Source organism: Grampus griseus, assembly GCF_964374135.1.
Source record: "Grampus griseus genome assembly, chromosome: 13".
NCBI lineage: Eukaryota > Metazoa > Chordata > Mammalia > Artiodactyla > Delphinidae > Grampus > Grampus griseus.
This window is the reverse complement of record NC_139007.1, coordinates 37,064,546-37,086,732: the sequence shown is the minus strand read 5'-3', so window position 1 is coordinate 37,086,732 and position 22,187 is coordinate 37,064,546.

The window sequence follows — 22,187 nt, the reverse complement described above, 5'->3', positions numbered from 1 at the left end:
TTTTTCAGTTTGAAACATTTGGGGGCAGATGAGTTGGTATAAAACAAACATAATTACATGTTGACTTCAAAGATGGAAAATACCATGTATGCAAAATTACATAACCTGCCAGGAAGGAAATTATTCACATTGACCTAATTTTATTTCTGATCTACCTACCATTGTTTAGATAAAAATGTTGGTGGTTGACCTTATAATTCAATACTTCTATCAGAAAACATTTTTTCAATGACAATATATTACAGAATGGAACATGCCTTGCCCCAATTACATATTTTATAAGTAACTGATAATTATGGACAGTGGGTGGCCACTTGGTAGAGAATTTAAAATCTTTTTAAAAAGAAAAACTATAGAATCAGCCATTTTTTGTCTTTAATTTCTTGGTCTTTTATTTTTATCATTTTTATTCACTTATCATTATTAATCACTGTTTTTTTTTACCCTCTTGTTTTCATGCATTGACTCAACCTAGTTTATGTCTAAATTTCTGGTGAAATGCCACCTTATTTCACAACAGCTTTCTGGTTCATTTTATTTTAGGTGCTAGGGAAGACACTGAAAAGTAGAGATCAAAGGAATCTTGGCAATCATTCAATTCAATCCCCTCACTCCAAAGGTGAAGAAACCAGTGTCCAAAAAACTGACACAGCTTATCCAAGGTTGCACAGCTGGTTTGTGGCAAAGATGGATTTAGAACCTAAATCTCATGACTACTGGGCCAGGGCTCCTTCCCCCAAATGATACTGCTCCCAATTTCCCTGTCCATTCCATATTTTAAAATTCTGACTCTTCTCCTTTGAGTGAATTTAGACCTTTAAAAAATTTTTGTGTCAAGATGGAATTTTCCTCATCCGTACCTCTTGCCTTTTCTCTTTTCATACCTTGTGGGATCTTTGGGATCAATTAAAAGGAGATTAAAAAAAATTTTGCTACACCTAAAAAAGTCAGGGGAGGGAGATAGCCAACATAAGCAAGACTTGCTTGTCTTGTAAATGTTGCAGTCTGAAGAATCTGAAAGACACAAAGGTATTTATTTATTTAAATCGAAGTACACTTGATTTACAGTGTTGTGTTAATTTCTGCTATACAGCAAAGTGATTCAGCAATACATATATATACATTCTTTTTTTTAATGTTCTTTTCCATTATGGTTTATCATAGGATATTGAATATATTTCTCTGTGCTATATTCAACTATATTGAATATAGTTCTCTGTGCTAGGACCTTGTTGTTTATCCATTCTATATATAAAAGCTTACAGCTGCTCACCCCAAGCTCCCACTCCATCCCTCCTCCAACCCCCTCTCCCTTGGCAACCACCAGTCTGTTCTCTATGTCTGTGATTCTGTTTCTGTTGAAAGAAACAAAGGTTTTTAAGATCAGCTAAGGCTCCCTGGTTGGAAACCAGGACACTTAGGTAGAATCTTGAGAACAGGCAGAGAATAATAACAGACCAAGGGGATGCTAGAGGTGCGGTTATGGAAGAGGAGCTAGAAAGAGAGAAGGGAATTGACTTCCCATCCATGGAGGACCCTGTGTGGATTGATAGGAGAGATTTGGAACCATCCTTTAGACTCCATATGACTGGGTGATTGGCTAATGGTGGGACTCTCTTTTTGGTAGTAGGTTCTATGTGTACAGTTATGAACCCAATTTAAGAGTTACCTTGAAAATTTAGGCATATTGGTAAGTTTGGGTTCTAATACTACTACTCTGTTATTGGGAACCCTGTACCACTGCAGCTAATCTGGGCTTTCCTAAAATAGCTCTTATTGTCGCTATGTCAAGCTGTCCCATAGGGCACTTGCTTAAGGAGGGTGCAGAGGACCATACAGGATGCATAACTAGAGTGATGCTTGGGGCACTTTTTTTTTTTTTTCTCAGTCCACCCTTACCTGCTGACTTCTAGACCATTTCACCTTATATGAGCATAATGTAGTATAAAGGTTGTAGCCTTTGGCATTGAACAGATCCAAATTCTAATCTCTACTTATTAATTCCTAGTTGAGGACAAAGTTTCTTTAACTACCCAAATCTCAATTTTTTCATTTCTAAAATGACAGTATTGATATATACTCTGTAGGGTTGTTGTGAGAATTAAATAATATGGGTAACTGTATGGTCAGGCCACTCAGGATGGCTGTTCTCTTGCTCTTTATACATCCCCTGCTGGACCAGTCCCTGCTTCACCTATACCCTACCCACATGACTATCCAATCCTCTTAATCATAGGGCTTAATCATGAACTACCTATGCGCTTGCCCCCTGCCCCAGCCACTGGTTTTCCTATAAATGGTAGCCTCCTTCTCCCCTGAGTGGCGAAGGTTCCTGACTGCAGCCATACATGGTAGAGTATTGCTCCAGGACTTTGCTTCAGACTTATAAGATTCCCTATTCAATAAATGGTTGCTATCTCTGTCTCTGGGCTCTTTCTTGGGTCTTGCAGCTGGGCAATTACATGGCTTGCAGGCCTGCGGGGTGCAACGTAACAGTAACACACTGAGACAGTGCTTGGCACACAATTGTTGATAAATGGTGACTTTTATTTTTCTGGCACTACTGAGGAGAGGAGGGAGGGAGATGAATGTCCAGGGGGAAAGGGGCAGGAATTTCTTTATCCTTTGAAAGGGGGAAGGTTGGGAGATGGTAGGGATGCCTGGTAGGAATAATGAGTTGGCAAGAAGAAGGATGGATGGAGAGAGGAAAAGCAGGATAAGAAAAAAGAAGGATAGGGTGGAGAAAACAGACAAGAGCCCCAGAAGGAAGGGCAAAAAATGTCCATGAGCAGGTACAGAAGGTGTTTTCATAGCCCTTTTCTACTGAAAGTGTCCTTGGACTGGCAGCATTGACCTCACCCAGGAATTTGTTAGAAATGCAGAGTTTCGGGCCCCTCCCCAGACCTTCTGAATCAGAGTTCACATTTTAACAAGGTCTCAGGTGATTCCTGTGTCCACTAATCTGTTGATGTTGTTTTCCTCTGCTGGGGGTTAAACAGATTCAAATCAACAGGAAGGCGCCTGGGGCTTTGTGTGATCTCTGAATTTACCAGGAAGCTGTCCCAATTAAACAGGTGGGGTCCAAGATCCAGAATGTGTCACTCCCCTTGGCACTCTGATCTGGACAGAGGTGCCCCAAGCCAGAGTCAGGCTGGAGGCGCTGAGGGATTCTTAGAACTTGTCATCTGGATCCAAAGTAACAGGCGTGGAGGAACTAAGGCGTGGTTAACATTCTTTCTCTATGGAGGGTTAGGACTGTCCTTTAGACATGTCTGGTCACCCAGGGAGGCACCCTGCCCGACATGCATGCTGCCACATGTCCCTTCAGCTCCTGCTGCCCTTTCTTGCCCCTGAACAATGGAAGCATTTTTGTCTGTGCCCTGCATGGAGGGTCTTCATCACAGGTGCATGGGAAAGAATACTAGACTCATGCCCTCGGGCAACCACTTCCCTGTTCCCTGACATATAATAAAACCTTAATATTGTGATGTGAGATGCCCAGAGTTTCCCAGTGCAGTGGGGACTGGAACTGTGGCCTCTGGAGACTGTTCTACTGGATTGTACCCCTAAGCCAGCAGCCAGGCAGGTGGTGAAAATGAGAGAAGTTGCTGGATATAAAAAAAAAGAAAGTGTTGGGTCTAGGGTCAACAGGAGAGCACTTGACGCGTCAAAACAGTGGTGGCCTCCACTCAGACCTGCCAGCTGTCAGGGCCAGAGTGGCCAGATGATCTTTTTTTTTTTTAAACCTGTTTTTTAAATTAATTTATGGCTGTGTTGGGTCTTTGCTGCTGCTCACAGGCTTTCTCTAGTTGTGGCGAGCAGGGGCTGCTCTTTGTTGCAGTGCACAGGCTTCTCATTGCGGTGGCTTCTCTTGTTGCGGAGCACGGGCTCTAGGCGTGCAGGCCTCAGTAGTTGTGGCACGTGGGTTCAGTAGTTGTGGCACGCAGGCTCAGCAGCCGCAGCTCGCGGGCTCTAGAGTGCAGGCTCAGTAGCTGTGGTGCACATGCCCAGTTGCTCCACAGCACATGGGATCTTCCCAGACCAGGGCTCGAACCCGTGTCCCCTGCATTGGCAGGCGGATTCCCAAACACTGCGCCACCAGGGAAGTCCCCCGGATGATCTTTATTCCAAGAAAAGCTAGAAGTCCAGACTTTCATGTTAAATTTTCTGATTTTAAAGGCTGACAGTGAATTCATTTTTAAAACCCTGTTGCTCATACAAAACACATTTGAGGGCTGGACGCAGCCACAAGCTGCCAGTGTGTGATGTCCTTCCTGAGTCTCGTAAGAGAGGAGAATTGAAATTTTCACCAGACTGGAAACAGGCAAACAAGACAAAGTCTCTTGCATTGCTGTTTGCCCCAGTGTGGTAGGCCCTGGCGATGCCTACCTGATGAGGATGAAGATGCTGATTACCTTTCCAGATGGACACAGTTTGAATGAAATATGGCTGTCACACCCTTTTCACTGCAACTAAACCAAAAATACAAAACATTCAATAAGTCACGTATAATGGGATGAGGAGAGCCTATCATAAGTAGTTGATTAATCATTGTCAGCCTCTTGTTTGGAGTATTGATTGCATCCAAGCTAGAATTCCTTTGAGGCTGTCACCTGAAGGACACTGTGACCACAGAGGTCCACCTCAAGTTACTGCCTTTTGCAAAGTGATAATGGGGTGCACAGCCAGGTGTAATTTAAGCACATCTTCCTACAGGCAGTGGGGTGTTATGGCTGCACTGCTGTAGCTGTATTGCTTTCAGCTTTCATGGGAATCTTTATTGAAACAGAAACCTAATTCCATTTAGGTTAATAACGTGCCCACTCAATCTTCCTTTCCAGAACTAGCCTGATCTTTAAACTTTCTGAGGTGAGACTGGCAGTGATTCCTCATTGCAGGTAGATATCTCATCAGATAAAGCAGGGTTAGGAAAGGCTTACATTTTTACTCTGAGTCATTTTGATTTTTTTTTTTTCTTTCATGGTGAAAGTGCAGTAACTCTCTCTCATCTCTGAATGCATTGGTGCTAAAATCATGGTGTAGGACACAGGAGTTGGCATGTGTCTCCCAGATGGACCAACCTGAAGTTCAAGAGTGGGATGAGCTTGTATTCAGGTTTCAAACCAGGACTATAGCTATTCATTCCAACTCTGCTCTTTTAATCAGGGCTGCCCTTGTGTGATGAATGGCTATGAAAATAAATTATGGTGGCTGAAGGGGAGTCTGGGAATATAACAACCGAGATGCAACTTTCATCTTTCCTACTCCCAAACCCCCAATTTCTTCCTCTCTGGAACCAGATAAGCTGCTAACTCCTGTGGGTGGCTCGGTACGAGTGAGGCCTTGGGCTTTGGTGGGTTCCAAGTAGAGAGAATTGTGAGGTTCCTGCTTCTCCCAGTGGGTTGGGCAGGTGCCTAGAGAATGATGTCAAAGGCCAGGAGTGGGAGCAGCAAACCCTGGAAAGATTGGGCTGTTGGGGATAAAGTCAACACAGGCCTAGTGTGTCTGTGCTGGGCTTCCCACCCCAAGAGGTGAAGAAGGAACTGAATGGGGACTGTGTCCTCTACCCTGTAGCTGGGCCAGTGTGAGAAGTCTGGAGGGAAGGGTTTCCTGCAGCTTCTGTAAGTCAGCCCGTGGGGACAGAGATTGCTTCTGCCATCTGTGGGATTCTCATCACTTGGGGCTCATAAACCCCCATGTCCTAAGACGTGAAGAGCTCACACAGAAAAATACCATGCCATCTAAAAGGGGCCAGCAGCCAGAGAGAAAAAGCAAAATACATTCCCAGCAAGATGAAGCTGTGAGAGGCGTGTCTGAGTGGGGGAGGGACAGGGATATGAGCTTCCATGACAAAATAGCAACTGCTGGTGGGTGGAAAGAGAGGGAGAAAAAAATAAAATTCCAAAAGTCTAAGGGAGGAAAATGGAAAGTAAAATGATTCTAAACCTCTCATCTTATTGGAGTGAGGGGGAATCAGAAGAGAGCTGAAGCATCTCTGTGGGGAAATGATGCAAATTGGTGAGGAAAATAATATCTTGTTCTCAGAAAAATATATATATAATTTTTAAAAAAATCTGTATAAGAAGGAGTTAGGCTCCCAGGTCACCTCTCTTGCCTCACCCAGGATGAGTGGCCCTCCAATGCCTCCTGGCCAAAGACTCTCCTAGAGGCTGAACCAGAGGGATTCTGGACTAAAGGCCACCAGGCACACCAAGGCAAGGAAACCACACTGAAAATGGGGACGAGGTGGAAGATGAGTTACAGAAAGGTGGGATCCCTGGGCCCTGGTCTTCTTCTGTGCCGCACCTCTCAGACACTAGTAGCCATGCTTATCCCTCTCAGAAGGGAACTGGAGGTTTCCCCTTGGAGGACCTGACCAGCTCCGGGGAGAAGACCTAAAGATATTGATAGTTAGAAACACTCAATGAAACAGTGCTGCAGGGAAGCCCACCAGTCAACGGATTCCACCCACACAATGAACTCCTACACTGCCATCTAGTACAGCATTCTTTTTTTTAAAAATTGAAGTATAATTTATTTATAACGTTTTAGGTGTACAGCAAAGTGATTCAGTCACACACACACACACACACACACACACACACACACACACATACATATTATATATTCTTTTTCAGATTCTTTTCCATTATAGGTTATTGATATTCAAGATATTGAATACAGTTCCTTGTGCTGTACTGTAAGTACTTATTGTTTATTTTATATACAGTAGAGTATATCTGTTAATCCCCAATTTTTAATGTATCCCTCCTCCGCTTTCCCCTTTGGTAACCATGTTTGTTTTTTATGTCTGTAGTACATCAGTCTTAAATATGAGCAAATAATCAAGGATCACCGGATACGCGAGAAAAATCTAACATGGAAGGCAGAGACCAGAAAGAAAGATAAAAAAATTTGGAAAAAAGGAAAAAGTATAGGCAACAGAAGAAAACTTAAAAAGTCCTCAGTATCACCTGGAGAGAAAAGGTATTGTATTCAAGAAACAAAAGAAGCAATTAAAAAGTAACATTTAGAGAACAATTTATATATATATATATATATATATATATATTTATTGAAGTCAAGTTGATTTACAATGTTGTGCTAATTTCTGTTGTACTGAAAAGTGGTTCAGTTATACATATATATACATTCTTTTTTTTTTTTTTTCTTGCGGTACACGGGCCTCTCACTGCTGTGGCCTCTCCTGTTGCGGAGCACAGGCTCCGGACACGCAGGCTCAGTGGCCATGGCTCACGGGCCCAGCCGCTCCACGGCATGTGGGATCTTCCCGGACCAGGGCATGAACCCATGTCCCCTGCATCAGCAGGCGGACTCTCAACCACTGCACCACCAGGGAAGCCCCTATACATTCTTTTTTTAAATATTCTTTTCCATTATGGTTTATCATAGGATACGGAATATACCTCTCTGAGCTATACAGTAGGACCTTGTTGTTTATCCATTCCATATATAATAGTTTACATCTACTAACCCCAATCTCCCACTCCATCCTTCCCCCAAACCCCTCGTGCTTGGCAACCAGAAGTCTGTTCTAATATATATATATATATTTTAGAGATATATTTTTAATTGAAGATTAAAAATAGAATAGCAGAAAGGAAAAATTCAAGAGAATAATTAGATGAAGTATTGTCAATTTTAGCAAACAGAAATACAGGACTCTCAGTTTAATCTGAATTTCAGAAAACAACAAATTTTTTTAGTATAAATATGTCCCAGGCAATACTTCATTTGTCTGAAATTAATATTTACCTAAGTATCCTATATTTTATTTAGTAACCCTAGTTCCAAGACAAATTTGATGAAATCTCCAAGAAAATATAACCAGAGAGAGAGAGAGACATAATAAAATTCAAAGATCATTTGAGGAAGTCCAGTATTTGAATGATAAGGAGTTCTAGAAAAAGAGAACAGAGAAAACAGACACAAAAAATTATCAAGGAAGTTTCCCAGAACTGATTGAGAGAGTCTACCCAGAGCCAAGCACAAGGATAAAAAAATCTCTGACAAAACACATCATTATGGGACTTCCATTTTGGTACAGTGGTTAAGAATCCACCTACAAATGCAGGGGACACAGGTTCGAGCCCTGGTCCGGGAGGATCCCACATGCCTCAGAGCAACTAAACCCATGCGCCACAACTACTGAGCCTGCGCTCTAGAGCCCACAAGCCACAACTATGGAGCCCATGTGCCTAGAGCCCATGCTCCACAACAAAGAGAAGCCACCGCAATGAGAAGCCCATGCACTGCAAGGAAGAGTAGCCCCCGCTTGCCGCAACTAGAGAAAGCCCGCTCTCAGCAATGAAGACCCAATGCAGCCAAAAATAAAATAAATAAATAAATTTAATATAATTTAAAAAAATCATTATGAAGTTGCATAGCACTAAGGACAAAACAGTGAAACATCAGGGCACATACAGAGGATTAGGAATGAGAACGGCAAAAATTTTCTACAGAAAACAAGGGAGAAATGCCTTCTGAATTCTCAGAGAAAATTTATTTCTGGTCTAGAATTCTATACTCCAGCTAAACAGACCATCAGATCTGAAGGCAGAATAAAAAATTTTTTCTGGAATCTTTCGAAAAACTTAACTTATATGTACCCTTCCTCAGAAAGCTATTGGAGGATGTGCTCCCTCACGATGTGAGAGTTAACCAAGAAAGAAGATAAGGACCGCAGGAGAGAGAGTCAGGCAATCCCTAAAATGATAAAAGATGGAGATTTTAGGAAGATAACTGAATAGATATATATATATTCTTTTTCAGATTCTTTTCCATTATAGGTTATTACAAGATATTGAATATAGTTCCCTGTGCTACAGAGTAGGTCCTTGTTGTGTATCTATTTTATATATAATAGTCTGTACCTGCTAATCCCAAACTCCTAATTTATCCCTCCCCCTCCCCTTTTCCCCTTTGGTAACCATAAATTTTTTCTATGTCTGCAAGTCTATTTTTGTTTTGTAAATAAGTTCATTTGTATCATTTTTTTTAGATTCCACATATAAGTGATATCATATTATATTTGTCTTTCTCTGTCTGACTTACTTCACTTAGTATAATAATCTCTAGGTCTGTCCGTGTTGCTGCAAATGGCATTATGTCATTCTTTTTTATGGCTGAATACTATTCCATTGTAAATATATACACGACATCTTTGTTATATATTCATCTGTTGATGGACATTTTGGTCCTAAAAATATTTTAAAATAAAATTTAGCAGACATTCCTAATAAGGTAAATTAGAAACAGAAGAAAAATGATAAAATTTATAAAAATGATAAAACATACTAAAGACTACAAACAATAAGAACAAATATTATCCTAAATGGCAAAAGGAGAATGGTAGGAGATTTGGTCTTGAGAGGTAGCAACTCCTACATCATAAAGAACTTTTTTGTGCCTGTGAAATTAAGAATGTTAAGCTATTTCTTTCCTAGAGTCCCCAAAATGTGAAGGACCACCTGTATTAGAAGCACTTGTTTTAGGGCCCCAGGAATCTACGTTTCAAACAAGAGACCCAGGTAAGTCTGTTTTGGATTAACTTTTTTTTTAATACTACTTTTTTTTTTTGCTTTTAAAAAAAGTTTTATTGAGATATTTTATGTAGCATAGAATTTACCCATTTTAAGTGTACAATACAATGAATTTTAGTATATTTACAAAGTTATACAATCATCTACCAGAATCTAATTTTAGAACAACTCCATTACTCTAAAAAGAAGTTTGTGCCCATCTAGTCACTCCCTATTCCCACCTCTAGCCCTAGGCAGCTACTAATCTTCTTTCTTTCCTTCTCTATATATTTTCCTTTTAGGATATTTCACATAAGTAGAATCATACAATAGGTGTTATTTTGTGTCTGGTTTCTTTCACTGAGCACACTTTTGAGGTTTTGGATTAACTTTGAGAACCGCTACTTAGGACAACAGAAGTTACCAGAGGGTTCAAACTGAGGAGCAACAAAATGGGATTTTCAAAGACCTCCTTCCTCTTCTCCCCGCAGCGCACCCATCCCCACGTGGAGGACCAGTAGGGCTGTTACTCTAACTACACCACTTCCTATGGAAAAGTTGGGTCATGTTGCCATTCAATGCCAGAAAAGTTAGTGGAAGTGGCCTTGGTTCCTGGAGCATCAGGTTTCATCTCATTCACAGTAAACAGCAAGATAACATCTTCCTGGGACAGGGAGAGAAATAAATGCTGAGTCGTGTCTGAAAATCTGAGCTGGTCTATCTTGGTTTTGAAAGTTTTGGTTTTTTTTAAATTCCATAATAACAAAACTTAAAATAGCTCTCAGAGGTGGTCAGTGTCATTTTTGCAAGTGCTGGAGGAGGTAATCAGGGCAGAGAGAATCCTCCAAGTGGGTCTCAGAGCCCAGCTGCAGCTGTTTTCATTCAGAATTCGGTGACATAGGAAAAGCAGATGTACCATCTCTAGAGATCTGGGGAGCAACCATCCTAGAGGCCACAGGGCATCTCAGGAAACTTAAATAGCAACAATGGAAACAAACCTTCTTTCTGATCAGTTGGTTCAACCAAGGGGACTTAGTGAAGCCTTTTCCAGCCCTGGGAGACTTTTTGAACAGAAACTCTAGGCAGTGGTTCTGAAACTTAGCCTATGTCAGAATGACCTGGAGGGCTTGATAAACACTGCTCGCTGAGCACCGTCCCAGAGTTTCTGATTCAGTAGATCTGGGTGCAGCTTGAGATGTGGCATTTCTAACAAGTTCCCACGTGTTACCGAGACTTCAGGAATGGCTGCCCCGTAGTAGGCAAAAGCAATCTGCTCAGCAACATTTTTTTGCTGGGCAATGGCTTTATGCCCCTACTGAAAGGGAAAACTAGGGATGCCAATGGGAGGCATGTTGGGGTCACACTCAGAGGTCTGCAGGCTTGTAATAAAACACTCCTCTCGAGGCCAAGGAACAGACTTGGACCTACTTGGACCTATGTACCTTTTTACAACAATCAAACCACAAATATCTGATCAGTGACTATCATAACTATAGCTCCCATTTATTGAGCACTATCTGTATGCCAGGCACTCCACAGACATTTAATCTTCACAGCAGCCCTGTGGCTCGGTGCACACTGACCCTACCAGGCATACCCCACCCCAGGGCCTTGGCACTGGTGGGTCCCTTGGTCTGAAATGTGCTTCCCTCACACAGCTCTCTCCCACTGTCCTTTCGGGTCTTTGTACAAACACCGTCTTGTCAGAGAGAGCTTCCCTGGTCACCCCTGCTAGAATCTCACCCCCCCCACCCCTGCCCCCAAACTTCCATTCCCCACCTTCACAGCCTTATTTTCTCTTCTGAGCACTTATCACTAGTGTTCTATATATTTGGCTTGCTTTGTTTATTTTCTGCTTCCCTCATTAGTACGTAGGCACCAGGGCAGGGATTGTGTCATTGTTGTTTCTCTAGGGCCTAGAACTGTCTGGTACACAGTTCACAGTCCATACTTACTGGTAAAATGAACAAATGAAACCTTCAGACCGCTAAGACTTACTTTGCAGGGACATGCAGAATTTGGTAACATGATGATTAGAGCCTGTCAACTAAAAAGCCTTCACATCTGGCATTATTTCACTGGTGCTGCTTAAATGCGAGGGAGGAAAATAAGTAGAAATTAGAACAAAGAGAGGATGGAAACTGGGGGTTCGGGGTGGGAGCAGGCTGGGCTGAGTAGAAGCCCGGGCAGTGGCACAACTCACTTCGGCCCTGAGGGGAGTTGCCCCTCAAGTCGCCTGCCAAGGGTGGCTCTCAGTGGGTGGGTACGTCCCCGGGGCTCCTACTGGGGGCAGAAAACAGCTGCTGCAGTCGGCAAGCATGGAACACCCTGGCCAGCCTAGTTGCTGGAAAGCAGGATTGGTTTCTGAAATGACAAAGAAGGGTTAGTTGAAAAGAGTAGCTTTCACGTATCCCAGCCAGCTGACACTGGAGGGGACCGGAGCTAGGTTTTCACCCAGAAGTGGCAGCTGGCACAGCAGCATGATGGCAGGAAAGACGCAGGGTCAGAGAGAGGCCGGCCGTGAGCCAGCAACCGTACCCCTGAGGCAAAAGGAAGAATCGAGACCTATGATTTAGCTGCGCAAACAGACTCTGATTGGAAACACTCTCTGATGGCCTCCGTGCCACTTGGAAAATATGAAACATTTCCTTTCTTGGCACCTGTTTCTAAGGGACAGGCTGCAGTGTTGACTGCTTTGTAACAATATATATATTCAGTTCCTTAATGAACTCCAGGCCAGCGAGCCTTTTCTCCTGTGTGAACATGATACAAAAAGAAAGAAAGTGGCTGAACAGTTGAGTTCCCGGCGCTGTGCACACCGGCAGGTGCTCAGGTCACACTGCACAGTACAGCACCCCAGGGAAAAAAGAGGAAAAAAATATATAAAATAACGTGAAAGCCAAGAAAAACAGACTTCACCCACAGTGATCAACTGACCAACAGCTAGATTCAATTCGATTTAATTCCACAGTCACGGTAGAAATCAACTCAGGGTGGAAAGTCCTTTTCTAAATAAAATCCAAAGTGTGATAGTGATGATCGGGTCCCCAGTGTTAAAGGTCCTTGAATTGTCGAGGAGGTAATTTGGCAAATCTTACTTCCTGAGTCCATCAAGAGAACACAGACGACCTACTGTGGACTGCAGAGTAGAGACTGCACGGGTCCCAGCGTGATAAAGGGCAATGCTGCGATGTGGTAAGCTGAGGGAGGAGCTACGAGGCTAAGGGCTTGGTCTGGGGGAGCGCAACTGTTGATAGAGGTTGTTTACTAAAGGACGCCCAGGTCAAACATGCAGGGAACACATCAGGTGAAATAAATAAATGGGTCTCTTTACTGTATTCTTCCATAGGCTAAGGTGCCCTGGGAATCTACGAGAAGATCCCAGTATAGAGTGTTTCTCAAATAGTTGACCCTAGAAACCTTTTTTCAAAAAACCTACATTAGAAAATAAAACTGCTCTAAGCCTAGGTATCCCTCTGCACCTGGGCTTGGGAAGAAGGCTGTGGGCTAAGTGTGCAGTTTCTAAGCAGATTCTACCAGATTGGTAGGGAAGGACTTGTTACCACTGCGTTAGTGAGTTCTTGAAAGGGCTATTAAACTTCCTCAAGCCTCTACACCTGACTGTGATAAACAGTGACCTGGAGAGGATGCCTCCCTGCAGGTGGGAGAACTCAAGCTAGTCCTTTCCTGGATACGCTTTCACCAGGCAAAGCTTCAAACCATGCCATGGGAGTCGAATCTTTTTCTTTCTTTTCAAGTGCTGTTTGCAACTTACCAAATTGATTTTATCAATCTCTAAAGGGTTGCAATTTGAAAAATACCAAATTCAATCTAAATTTAAGCATGTTAAAAGTCTTAGACCTCTTCCTCCAAAGAATTCCATGCTAATTACCTCCTGGGGTAGAATAGGCAGGGGAGGCCTTAGGGCTGGGTTTTTCCTTCAGGAAAAGTAGTACCAAATACCTTCTTTGTGAAATAAAAGATCTTGACTAGGCCCTGCTTTTGGAAAAGAACTGGGAAAACTGTGGTTAAAACTGTTATTAAAACGAGGCTTTCAAATTTTAAGTGTGATTCTGTCGTCTTAAGCTATAAACGATTCACAGCTGTTCTCGAGATTTGTTCTAATTGAGATCACAGCTGAGAACCCATATAAGGAGATGATGCCAATTCGGACTATGGCGTCAGGAGTCTCCCGGGCAGTCTTACCTGAAGACGCTCTTTCCTCCCTTCACCTCCTAATTCGTGTCTGAATGCCACTTCCTGGACCCCGAGCCAGACTCAGTCTGAGGGAGAGAGGACCTAACCAACCTGACCTAACTCCGGACCCCAAAAGGCCTCCTGGTACCTCGAGAAAGGTAAGAAAGATTAGTGATTTTAAAAGATTCTGTTCATACCTTTCTAGCATATCAGAAAGGCCTGGACCCCCAGGGTGCGTTTCCGCAGGTCAGACAGCGCCTCCTCCCAACCATTTGGTGCACAAAGGGCGCGTCCAACAAAAGTTTTTTTAACTACCACTTGAATGTGATATTTTGCAAAGCACTGGAGTTTTTCAAGCTTTAACTTCGGGGGGTCTAGAAAATATTTGTGTTCTCATTTTTCCTTTTCCACTATCTTCTGTTCTCGATTCGTTTGATTTCCTTCTGAGCATTTTTGCTGCAGCGTTCCCCATGATTGTCCCTTGGAGCGATATCTGGACTATAAAATACAATCTTCTTGTTTGGAAAAATAAAAAGAAAAATAGAAGTGTAGGTACTGGGGCCTGAGGAGCAGCGGGAGAGAAATGGGGTGGTGTCGGGGGCTAAGGAGAAGCAGTAGCCCAGTTAGAATGGCAAAATCCACTGTAATTTCAAGACTGAAAAAAAGTGGATTTTACCGGGCTAAATCAGTTAACTGTTCAAATGATTATTGTTCCCCTGGTGTTTATAAAAACATGTGAAATGAATGGAGACAGATTCACACAGACTTGAAGAGTTTTCGGAAACCATGAGTATACCCACGAGGTCTGCTGTAGTTTTGCCCAGTGTTGTGAATCTCATCAACTCTATTGTCCTGCAGAAATGAGACAGTAAAGCCTGGTGGTCAAGGGGCGGGGGAGGTGTCTCTGCACTGACTCACTGTGTGACCTTGGGCAAGTCACTTGACCTTGTCAAGCCTCAGTTTCTTCCTTTTTAAGTGGGCATTACTTACCATTGTACCTACCATGTAGGATTGTTGTCAGGATTTAATGAAGTAATGTATGGAAAGCACTTACTACAAAGGCTGTCATATGGTGAATACTGAATAAATTTTGTTATGAAACGCTAAATGAATAGAGCTACTGCAAGTAAACCAAGATTTAGTTTTTGGCAGAGTTTCGTTGAGAGCCATGTGAGAGAAGGCCGGCAAGGGGAAAAGTCCTTGCAGGCCTTTTGCTTCGTATAAGCACAGCAGGTTTCAACCAGGAGCCATTTGCCCTTAAAGAGACATTTTCTGTCTGAGATACTTTTGGTTTGTCATACTGGTGGGGGTGGGGAGAGCTACTGGCGTCTAGTGGGTAGAGACTGGGGATGCTACTCAACATCCTACATTGCACAGGACAGCCCCCATGACAAAGAATTATCTGGCCCCAAATGCCAATCATGTGAGGCTAAAAAAAAATTGACCTAGAACTGTCCCGTTAACATCTCAGGTCTAGGAGTTATACTTTCCTTTATGACTCGGCCCCCCAAAAAAGTTGTAAATGAAGTCTCAAGAGACTAAAATTCTCAATTCCCTAAGGGCCAAACCCCACTGGCAAAGAAGAGATGTGGCAAAATTAGGAAATGCAGATTTTCGTATCACCTGAGATACAACACTGGTATTTACCCACAGCTGTTCCAGGCTTTCAATGTTGAGGTGAATTGGTGGAATCACAGAGGCCTATGGAGGTAGGTTAGACCAATGAAAGCATGGGCTCACTTTGAAGAATTTAGTGGGAAGAGAAATTTGTGATGTTAACTTGGGGCCTGAGATTAAAGCACAGATAGGCTCAATCTAAGGGGAGTATCTTGGTTGATAATTCCTCAGGCCTACTTAAAAATCAGTATAAATCAGGGTAGCTCCTTTCAGGAAGACTTGTTTTGATTCAAACAAATTTACGGCTGGCCCTTCATGTCTGTGGGTTCTGCATTCGAGAATTCAACCAAGTGGGGATTGCAAATATTCGGTAAAAATATGTTGAATAGAAGTGGTGAGAGTGGGCATCCCTGTTTTTTTCCTGAATTTAAGCAGGAAGGCGTTCAGCTTTTCACTGTTGAGTATTATGTTTGTTGTGGGTTGTCGTAAATGGCTTTTTTTATGTTGAGATATGTTCCCTCTATACCCACTTTGGTGACAGTTTTTATTATGACTGGATGTTGAATTTTATCAAATGCTTTTTCTGTGTCTATTAAGATGATTGTGTGTTTTTTGTCTTTTCTTGTGTTAACGTGGTGTATCACGTTGATTGATTTGCGTATGTTGAACCATCCTTGTGACCCTGGAATGAATCTAACTTAATCATAGTGTATGATCCGTTTTATGTATTGTTGGATTCAGTTTGCTAATATTTTGTTGAGGATTTTGCATCTATATTCATCAGAGATATTTGCCTGTAATTTTCTTTTTTTGTAGTGTCTGGTTTTGGTACCCGGGTGATGGTGGCCTCATAGAATGAACTTGGGAGTGTTCCCTCCTCTTCAATCTTTTGGAATAGTTTGAGAAGGGTTGGTACAGGTCTTCTCTGTATGTTTAGTAGCATTCCCCAGTGAAGTCTTCTGGTCCTGGACTTTTATTTGCAGGGAGGTGGTTTTTATTTATTTATTTAGATTCTTTTTCACTTCCAGTGATCAGTCCATTCAAATTATCTGTTTCTTCTTGACTCAATTTTAGCAGGCTGTATATTTCTAGAAACTTGTCCATTTCTTCTACATTGTTCAATTTGCTGCTCATACAACTCATAATCAAAAAAAGCAAACAGGGGACTTCCTAGTGGTGCAGTAGTTAAGAATCTGCCTGCCAATGCAGAGGACATGGGTTTGATCCCTGGTCCGGAAAGATCCCACATGCCGTGGAGCAACTAAGGCCCGTGCACCACAACTGCAGAGCCTGTGCTCTAGAGCCCACGAGCAACAACTACTGAGCCCATGTGCCACAACTACTGAAGCCCGCATGCCTAGAGCCTGTACTCTACAACAACAGAAGCCACTGCAATGAGAAGCACGTACACCACAATGAGGTGTAGCCCCCACTTGCCACAATTAGAGAGAGCCCGTGCACAGCAACGAAGACCCAGCCGAAAAAATAAAAAAGCAAACAACCCAATCAAAAAATGGGCAGAAGACCTAAATAGACATTTCTCCAAAGAAGACATACAGATGCCCAACATGAAAAGATGCTTGACATTGCTAATTTTTAGAGAAATGCAAATCAAAACCACAATGAGGTATTACCTCATACTGGTCAGAATGGCTATAATCAAAAAGTCTACAAATAATAAATGTTGGAGAGGGTGTGGAGGAAAGGGAACCCTTGTACACTGTTGGTGGGAATGTAAATTGATACAGCCACTATGGAAAACAGTCTGGAGGTTCCTTAAAAAACTAAAAATAGAGCTACCATATGATCCTGGGCATATATCTGGAAAAGATAAATTCTAATTTGAAAAGATACATGCACCCCAATGTTCATAGCAACACTATTTACAGTAGCCAAGACATGAAAAAACCCAAGTGCCTATCAGTAGATGATTAGTTTAAGAAGATGCGGTCCATATATACAATGGAATATTACTCAGCCATAAAAAAGAATGAAATATTGCTGCAACATTCATGGACCTATAGATTGTCTGACTTACTTCACTTAGTGTGATAAAGACAAATATCCTATAATATCACTTATGTGGAATCTAAAAAATAATGCAAATGAATCTAATTATATACAAAATGGAAACTCACAGACACAGAAAACAAACTTATGGTCACTAAAGGGGAAAGGGAGGTGGAGGAGGGATAAATTAGGAGTAAGGGATTAACAAATATAAACTACTATACATAAAATAGATAAGCAACAAGGATTTACTGTATAGCACTGGGAAATATATTTAATATCTTATAATAACCTATAATGGAAAATAATCTGGAAAATAATTATATATATAACTGAACCACTTTGCCATACACCTGATACTAAGACAATATTGTAAATCAACTATACTTCAATTGAAAAAATATTCGAGGAAAAAATTCCAGAACGTTCCAAAAAGTACTTGAATTTGTCGTGCTCCAGCAACTATTCACATAACATTTACATTGTATTTACATAACATTTACATTGTATTAGCTATTGTAAGTAACCTAAAGATGAATTAAAGTATATGAGAAGATGTATATAGGTTATATGCAAATACTACAACATTATATAAGGGACTTGAGCATCAACAGGATTTTGGTATCTGCAGGGGTCCATGGATACCAAGGAACAACTGTACTAAGTTGTGTGTGATTCTCTCAGATTTGCACAAATCAGATCCAAAGACTTTCTAGACTGCTGTTGACAATAGCCCCAAAGAGCGAGCTGTATCTTTATGTCTAGACAACCTCCTACCCTCTTCAACTTGAGACCAAAACATAAGACGAAGCAGAGAAACGGCTGAGAAATGTTCTGACACTGTGTTGTTACTGACTGTCAGGGTGTGAGCCTTATCCCTAGTCATCTCACGAGAAGCAGGTTAGTGGACTGTTCTGTGTTTGGGAGATGCAAACCTGTGCACATCAGAGTCCATCCTTGCTCTTGCCTAGCAGAGAGATGACCAGGCAGCAACATTCTGGTGTGCAGGTTGACAGGCCTGGCAGCCCTTCAGGCCATAGCCCCTTTGGCCTTTGCCTGAGTTGCATAAAGGCCAATCTCAGGACTAGAAGAAAGGAGGGTCAAGGATGACATGCCTGACAGGGAAAGGAGAGTCAAACAAAACCTACCAAATGGTACATGACCTTCCCATGTTAAACTTGGAATGTCAGTGCACCACTTCAACTACCGTTATAGCTTATTCCTTTTTCCGAAATCCTCCTGAAATGTTTCTTTTTATTTATTTATTTTTTTGGTACGCGGGCCTCTCACTGTTGTGGCCTCTCCCGTTGCGGAGCACAGGCTCCGGACGCCCAGACTCAGTGGCCATGGCTCACGGGCCCAGCCGCTCCACGGCACGTGGGATCCTCCCGGACCACGGCACGAACCCACGTCCCCCGCATCGGCAGGCGGACTCTCAACCACTGCGCCACCAGGGAAGCCCCTGAAATGTTTCTTGCATTTAAACTTCTGTTGGAGCTTAACCAAACTCTCCAAGGGCAACTTAAGGTTGAGAACATTTCAAAAGGATGCAAAAACTGAATAAGCTTCCTGGTTTGGGAGGGGGTCATGGCAGCATCAGGGGCACACTGACCTTGCTACTTTATGAGCAGAAGGCAGGTGTGAGCTTTCAAAATAATGTTTCAGAATATCCACAGGAAGTGAATAAAGATTACCCTGTTGTCCCATTTGAATGCTGTGCCACTGTGAACAGTGCCCAAAAGTTTGATTATATGGTCACCTTTGTTACAAGAATGGGACTTCGAGTGATTTTCATAACATTGATAGAAGTGGGTTCAATAAAATATTTCAAAGCTAGGATGTCCTCAGAGCACTGAAATTTCTGGTCATAGAAGGACACATCTGCAAGCAGATGACTTTATGACAAGCATTATATTTTGAAGAGCTCCCTAACTGACCATGATATGATAACGACCTCTATGGAACAGTAAGCTCTGGAAAGGCTCTAATGGAACCTGGAGGTCTGTTTGGTCAGAAAAAAGTTTCCTTGATGCTTACAAGGGTGAAAAAGGCACCATGGAATAATGCATGGTGGTAAAAAGAGCACTGGACCAAGAACCCAAAGACGGGCCAGCTTCTTACGTACTGCCCTTGTGATCTCATATTCTCCAGCCATAGAGTTCAGCCCCATCAGTAAAATGAAGATGGATGCTGGCATCTGCTGTGTACTCTACTGGGCTGCAAACATTTGAGAAAGCATCATGAATCGTTGACTAAACAACGGGTGTCTTATGTTCTTATCAAAAGGTAATGAGAGAATCCAGTTGTATCCTATTAAGGAAATATGTTTATAACCAAATTATTTCCTAAGAACTTCATGTTTCCTGGCATGGTCTTTCATTTCTCTCCTAATATAAAATTTGTCAGGAAACCTCTGTTTCACTGAGTAGAAAATTGCATAGCCAGTAGATATATTTTAAAATGTCTTATTTTATGGTCATCTAGATGTGGTCTTCTGGAGAGGGTCTTAGCCAGAGAGCTTTTTATTACAGGAGACAGAAACACATCCAAGTCAGTTCAAAAAAGAGAGAGCTTGTTACAAAAACGAAAGTAGAACAACAGCAGACCATCTCACATGCATTCCGGTCAATGTAGAACTATTCCTCATGCAACTGGGTTTGGGAAACCTCTGAAATCAAAGTGGTGCTTTTCTGTTTCTAGACGGCTTCATGGCTCGTTTTTCTCTTCTATATATCACAAACCCACACACTACAAATGTGGCCCAGCCAATATCCTCAAGTCTACATGACCTGTTGTTTGAAGGGTAGGAATAGAATCTGAGGGTTTGTTTAGATGTAAGGTAGTTCTATCACCTATGCTGATTCAAAGGTTCAAACTAGGAGGTAGCAGCACCACCTCCCACCCCCTCCAGGTGTCCCCGGAGGCTGTCATCTTTTGGGAATTCAATAATTTCCAACTCCAGGTCAAATGCACTGAACTCATCTTTTAAACTGGCTTGCTTGCAGGTGGAGCTCAGCATTGACGAGGGCTGGGGGTTGGGCCTCTAAGTTCATTCCCTTGGTCACTCTTTTTATCACTCACCGTTAGCATTTTTTTTTTTTTTGCGGTACGCGGGCCTCTCACTGTTGTTGTGGCCTCTCCCGTCGCGGAGCACAGGCTCCGGACGCGCAGGCTCAGCGGCCATGGCTCACGGGCCTAGCCGCTCCGCGGCATGTGGGATCTTCCCGGACCAGGGCACGAACCCGTGTCCCCTGCATCAGCAGGCGGACCCTCAACCACTGTGCCACCGGGGAAGCCCACACTGTTAGCATTTTTTCCTCTCAATTTTTTCCTCTATTTCCTGAAGCAGTAAAACCCGTAATTTTCTGTGGGCTGCTTATTTTCCATGTGGGTAGATCTGGAAATTTTCCCAAAGAACCAGCTTTTGGTTTGGTTGATCCTGGGTGTTGTTTGGGGATCTGCTTTCTGACCCCATGGCTGGGGTGGGGTGCGATTGATAGAGGGAGAGTCTCAGGTTGGTCGAGGGAGACTGTGACGGTTCTCAGTCTGGTTGCTTAGCTGCGGCTTGCAGTTCACACACCGGTGTTGCTCTCCTGCTCCAGAAGGGGCAAGGTCCCGCCTTCCTTCTAAATGCCCGCCTCTTGCCTAGAGGGCTGGCGGAGCCCTGCGAACAGGTTCCTACCACAGAGAAGGTGTCAGCATTTGTGCTGGGGGGTGGGAGGTGCCCTGAGGTTACAGCTGGGAGAAGGTCAAGGCCTCTTCCATTCACCGAGGCCGCCTCTTCCTTAGCCCCGACCCCCCATCTGCCATGTCTCTGCCTCTTCATTCTGATTCTGCCATTTAGCTCTCTGGAAGTGAGACCCTCTCCCCCACTTTCTTCATTCTGAGCTCCAAACGTCTCTGTGGTGCCTTCAGAATGGGAGATTTTTTTTTTTTTTTAATGCACACAACTTCATTTTAGAGGAGCACTAGTCTCAGGGTTCATGAATTAAGACATTACTCTTGGGACTTCACTGGTGGTCCAGTGGGTAAGAGTCCGAGCTCCCAATGCAGGGAGCCCAGGTTCTGTCCCTGGGTTGGGAAGCTATATCCCACATGCATGCCGTAGCGAAGATCCCATGTGCTGCAACTAAGACCCGGCACAGTCAAAATGAATAATAAATAAATATAAAAAAAAAAAGCATCATAAAAAAAAAAAGACATCACACTTAACTAGAAGGTTAACTCATTCTTGGCTGTGTTTGTCCTCAGTGCCTGGCTCAGGATTGGAGCGCAAGCCATAGTGGCTGAATGGCTCGCGGCTAGCACCCTGCAGGGAATCGCATCCCTGCTTGAGATTTGGTACTTTGTTTCCTAAGTTTGTCCCTTCAGTCTCTTCTCCCATCACAGACTGTATCAAGAGAAAACAAGAGATGAGTTTCTTAGAAACAGCTTCTGTCAGCAGGCAGTCTCCCTCCCGCCCCCTCCTCTGTCCAAAGTGGTGAGGCTGTAAAGCGCTTTCATCAGAAAACTGGCGCTTGGAAAATAGAAAACCAATTAGGGAACTGGCAAATGATGCAGCAAAGTGTCATCACAGAGCCAGGAGGGAGAACACACACATCGGACAAGAGCCTGTAAGATGTAACCTTTCGGGAGACAGCACTGATTGTAAATAGTCAGGTTCTAAGTTTAATCATTCACTAGCTACAGAACTCCTTTAGATATATCTTCTTGTGCTTTAAGACTGCTGGAATTTATCAAGGGGAAAGTCTACATAGTTCCTCAGGAAAACATTTTATGTGATACTCTTTTACCTTGTATATTAACCTGCTCAGGCCGCCA